Genomic DNA, 6,246 nt, shown 5'->3' with positions numbered 1-6,246 from the left:
TTAGAGGGACATAACATTGAAGATTGTGGTGGCTTACGAGATAGCAAAACTGCAAAAGATTGATTCATTTCATATAATGCATTTGAATTTAAAACCTAGAGTTACAAGATTTTGAATATATGATTTACCAGCAATTACTTGATTTTGTAATATTCTATTCATTTTGGGATGGTTGTGACAAACCATTTAAATTGTTTCATTATGGCTTTTAAAGTTGAATGCTATTCAATCTCTTACTCTTAGATACCTTGAGAAAACATTATTTATCTCAGTTGTGTTGATAAATTGTGTATTTCTAGATTCGCTAAAAACATTAAATGTTCTGGAGGTTAATGAATAAAATTGCCTTTTTCCTGGACAAAAATCAGTTCACCACCACCCCACACAATGTAATGTGAGGTTTTAAGCTGTCATAAATGTAATAGTGCAAGACTGATAAAGAAGATGTGTACATAATACAGAGGATGTAATAGTATTTCAAACCATAGAGATTAATATATATGTATATTGGTGAAAGTGAACTGATTTAAAACTATTAGATAATACAGAATTATTTGAATGGCAAAGAGGGTTGCACCTATGCATAGTGATCAACAACAGTTTGTGTGTAAAAAAACATTTGTCTAATTCATACTCGAATGTGACATTGGATCCTTGTGCATTTTGTCTCCTGCGATAAAGAGGGTCATATCTTTTCGCCTATCTGAAAGAGAGAACATGAGTTTATCTCTGATTCTTGATTACATCATTGGCCCATTGGTCGAGGTTCTTAAAATATCCGTTTCTTCGCTAAAGCGTCCTCATTTGTTTTCATGAAAAGAGATAGCTCTGTATCCACTGTAATTTTTCCACCAGCTTGTTTGCCATACTCAACACTGCTTCTTTGTCTTACAAATAGGCAAGAATAATTGGCCCTAGACTAATACTTACGTTCGCGAGTGTGTAGTGTAGTAATATATGCGGTAATTGTTAAATCAGAGTGTTTAACTTTCTTATGTGCTTCTATAGGCGATCTTCCAGTGGTATAAACAATACTCACATGCATTACCCCATAGCAAAGGATTAAAGTTCGTATTGCCAGGCTTCAAACCCGTATAATTAGTTTGCTTTTGTATGTATGCTGACACGGTGGATTGAAAATTCCTACATCCAGCATCACTAAGTTTAACTGCACCGCCAACGTTACACATGCATACGTTTGGAAGAAACCGAAAATAATTATCATCTAATCTGTTCAAAATATTTATAATGGCTATACTATGCATAAGGGTTGCCACACGGCTATATCCCGACATATTAAAATGATGCGGACTGTCTACACATAATGCCAAAACAGTTACATCCTGTGATTTATATTATTAAAAAGTAGGTGATTACATTCTCTCGATCTCTATAGCCGCCCTCCAACTCTACATAAAGCTATAAAGGTAAAGAAAGTTCGTCAGCCCAAGTGTAAATCTGTTTCAAGGCTGACTATTTGCAAATAATAATGCTGCTCCTATGTACCGCTATGGGAATCTGAAATGTAAACTGGGTTGACCGCCAGCAGAGACCTGGCAAGACGTTACACCTTTCAGGTCTGGTCACCACTCCTTGGAGCAAAAATGAAACCCCAGACAATCGATCGTTTTGGCAGACAATGGCTTACTATTCAATTACAGGGGACAAACAATATTACGATCATTTGTTATCGATTCAGTGCAATTTACTAATACTGAACCGAAATGGTCGGTTCATTTAAAACATTGGGAGAGGGCAAATTGTTCTTTGTTTTAACGTCAACATTGAGAATTAGTTCTTAATTCTTTTCCCGAAGTCTTCTGATTAGTTATTTTGATATAGACACATTGTGTAGTATCAAGATGATTAATAATACAAACTGTCTGTCCGGCACTGGTACTGCAAATATTTCCCCGAGATATATGTTTTTCTGCTAAGGTATTTTTAGGTTGCAAAATGTTCCATTTTGCAGCGAAAAAAGTTAAAACACTATCTTCGTTTTTCTTTGTGTTAAGGGCCTTGATTGAAATATATAAGAAATCACCTATACATATTCCAAGTACACGCCTATTTACATTGATAGATTTGAGTTGCTTCATAGAAATTATTGGATCTATTTCAGAATGAAAAGCATTTCGCAAACATTTGTCCTCATTCTGCCGATTTAATAATATACTTTTCATTTTATTTGATATATTGACTCAATCAGACAGACCAAGAGAGATACAGTTTTATATAATATGCAATATAAAAATATTAGCAGTGTTTGATGATTAGACTAGATAACATTAGCAGAAAAAATCTCAATTACCATTTATGGTTAAATAACTGAAATAGAACAATAGTTAATTCAGTGAAGGTATTGACTAAAGAATAAACTATAATGTTTCATATAAGTAGTTAAAATCTTGTCTGACATTCGGGTCACTTACTTTTGAACCATACAGAAGGGTTCGCACACCGCCATTGTTTACGTGTAACAAGCAAGCAGTCTATACATTTTATTTTGTTGTTGAAAGCATGAAAACGTAATATGGATTACTGACCACTTTACTGTGATTATATACTTGCGATGTTAATATTCCAATCAGTATTGCTAGGTTTATAGGACTCAAGCAAATCGTTAAGAAATATAAAAGTGTTTGAATTTTAAATTAAAAGATCTCGGCCTTGAAAGTACTTGACAGTTAATGCTATAGAGACAGTTGCTTGAAAGGAGTTGATTTTTTGAAAAAAGATCGTGTCATTGGGATACGTGTCTAAAGCAATTGTGATGATCATGATTATTTGCCTTCACTGAAGCTGAACAATCCCTTATGGAAGCAAAGTGTTTCAAGATGACTGACATTCAAGATCACCAGATGTATAATTGTTCAATAATTTAGGTTTTCAGAATGATCTAAAGAAATTATAAACAACTATAACTAATTCAGATCATTGGAAATGTATACCATATGTTTTCTGATGCATGTGTTCTCGTTTTTGTGTCCCTAAAGTCATTTACCTGTAAATATACATACCTGTGTAGTTGTTGCTGTTGTTATAATTATTATTATTATTTTTATTATCGAGATTCATTCATCAATTTTGTGCTCAATTTGCAATATTGTGATTCACTTTCTTGCTCATAAAACGAGAAAGACGTTGGAAACAAGTCTGGTGATGTCATTACAACGATACCTATTTCTTAACTATACAAACTGTAAAGATAATCTTCTGTTGAACTGAATGATCAATGAAATTATCAGTATGTTCGTCATTCATTCACCCCTCTGCGTCATCAATCTTGTAAACCCTATTTGCTAAATTGATGTTGAACTAATGGAGACAGAAGACACTGTGACGTAGTGGTTAGCGCTCCGAACTTTAGACCAGAAGGATGTGGCTCTATGTCCTGCCATGCAATCACTCTATGTAGAATTAAATAATTTAAATGTGCTCCTATGTCAAAATTAACCAAGCTAAAGTAAGTCATTGCTTAATTGAAGATTTGGAAAGTAAATGGCATCTACACCGACTGGGTGTGATTCTTTTACATTTGATGCAACGTACATTAACATATAAACAGTTCGTTCAATTATCTACTCAGCTAATTTTAGGAATCGCTCTGATGAATTCATTGCAACAAGTGCACAATTTCAGAAGTTGAAATGTGAACTTGCATCTTTACATAAAAGATAGTTTATATTATTACTTTCAAAACCCATTTTTTAACTTGCATCTTTACATAAAAGATAGTTTATATTATTACTTTCAAAACCCAATGACTTAAAGAGTAATGTTTGTCTTGATATTTAAGAGGATTTATATGATAAATAGTGTGTGTTAATTGCTATACTTAATTTTAATTGAGACAAAAGTAAAGTTAGGGCATTGTGAAGATATAATTTACAAATGACTCAGTGATTTTATTATCCTCTATTATTCCTTGATATTTTTACGACCAACCCTTTAATTTTGTAAATGGTTTGGGTCTGAGTAGGGCTTTTAAAGTTTAAAAGCAATACAATTTCAGGCTCATAGATTGCCTGAGAAAACACAGACTTTCTCTGATTTGATTTTATGATCCCCTATTATTAGGTACTTAAAAAATAAATGATCTCGAAGTAAAAGAAAAAGTTATTTCTTTTCTGAAACAAATCAGTGTACACGACCCCACGAAATTTTGTGTGCCGTTTTATAATCTTAGAAAAAGCAGAGATCTCACGGAACTTACAACCAAAGAGATTAATATTTAATTATACTAGTGGAATTACAAGCGTTGCAAATATAAATTTGTCGACATTTAATCTTAACATTGCTTCCCGGACTTCAAATATAAACATATAAAACGGAAAATTACATCCCTGTATAAACTCTTATTTAGAAGATTGTAATATATACACTTATTTCTTCCCTGTTTTCCTACCGTGGAACATGTTTTCTGCAAATACAAATGTAACACAAATGTGTATATGTTTTGTGCTCCCCCAGATTCTCAATGACTTGCTATGGACAATGGCTTAAGGAATATATGTTAAAGTGAGCATTTTACCCCTTTCCAAATCTACCTCCCAAATTTCAGAAAGTATGGTAAGTTCATGGAAAAATGGAAAATCTCGTTTTGACAAACGCCTTGTGAGTAGCAGATAACGTGGTTCCATTTGAGAATAAAACACATAAAAACAAAAGAATCGACGAACACAGTATAAAAAGGTGTTAATGAAACATTACAAATGTTCGCCCATGTAGGTAAGTTTTCATATTCAGTGCTTTCATGAATTAAAATTACCTCTAAGCCTCCAACAGCTCTCTAACTCTCTCTCTCTCCTTCTATATATCTCGTTTTCTCTCTCTCTCTCATTATCTCTTTCTCTCTCGTAAGCAAGAAAAATCAACATAGACCCGTTCTTTCTAGGTATTTGTGTGTTCAGCTGAATCAGATTAACTTGTTTTGAACATTTTTAAAGCAACACCACGATTTTTCTACAGAATTCTCTTTGTGCCCTCGTTTATAACCAACATGAATATTCAGAACAGTCTGAAACTACTTCAAAATGATGACAGTCTATAATCCTATTACCCATAATATATTCTAAAGTGTGTGCTCAGATTCATACAGCAACAACACTTATTATTGTGCCTGTGTTCTCGGCCTTGATGGTGCGTTTTGCTTTCTTATTTTGAACAGCAAAAGCAGGCATGTCTGAAGAATATCTTTTAACATCCAAAAGGCGCTGTGCCTGTTAGAACGAATTATTTGATTTATATTAAAGGTGATAAATGGGCTGTTAGCTACTAATGTCTGACAAACGCCTGACTCACAATATTCCCTGAGGAAATGTACTCTTGCATCATTTGCCAATAGAAGAAAGATATCTTTCTTATCTTAATGATGAAATATAGGAGAAGAGTGGTTTACAAAATATGTACATGTACTATCAATGAACTTGCTGTCCCACTCAAGTAATCCATTTCATGATTGTACACCTGTACAGAACATTGGAAACCTCATGTGTATCATAGGTGATCCCTGGGTGACTAGGGATGGAGTTTACAAACACACACACACTCTCATAGTGTAGTTTTTGAAAGGCATGACAAAATTCATGTCTCCAAGACTAAACATTGACCAAAGACATGCACAAAACACAGTAGTGTAGAGACAGAAGTGAGACAAAATTTAAGACTAGATGAAATTCAATAACACACGGGAAACACACACACACACACACACACACACACACATATATGATCCTTTCTGATATTTATATATTCAGTTGCTCATTTGCCTTTTTGTTGCCTTTATCATCAACATTATACATGTCATTACAGAATATACCTAAATATGTTTGCTTACTGTTTTATTTATTATGCATGAGCAACTGCACAATTATCAACACATTTCCATTCTTGTTTTACGAATAGATGATTGTTTATAGCAGGAAGGCCAGCCAGACTGAGAAAACAGATAATTAAATTAAGGAATGAGACAGCAATTTGAGGATCCATAGAGTTCAGAATTAGGAAAGCAAAAATACCATACTCCATGATTTTGCTGAAGCCACTTTCAATAAAGATTGCATATAGATATAAAATAGGATTTAAAATATATACAAAGACATAGTAAAGTTACTGCTATAATGATATAGCTTATGAACACTTAGCATATGTTATTTAACATACCTTTACAGACTTAATGAAGCTAAAATGCTTGAAATTTTGGGCTCAGTCCATTACCATTCAGAGAGGGCTCAGACGCCTCCA

Source organism: Sinohyriopsis cumingii, chromosome 19 (genome assembly GCF_028554795.1).
Source record: "Sinohyriopsis cumingii isolate HCF-2022 chromosome 19, ASM2855479v2, whole genome shotgun sequence".
In the NCBI taxonomy this organism is placed as follows: Eukaryota; Metazoa; Mollusca; class Bivalvia; order Unionida; family Unionidae; genus Sinohyriopsis; species Sinohyriopsis cumingii.
Note: the sequence above shows the minus strand (reverse complement) of the source record.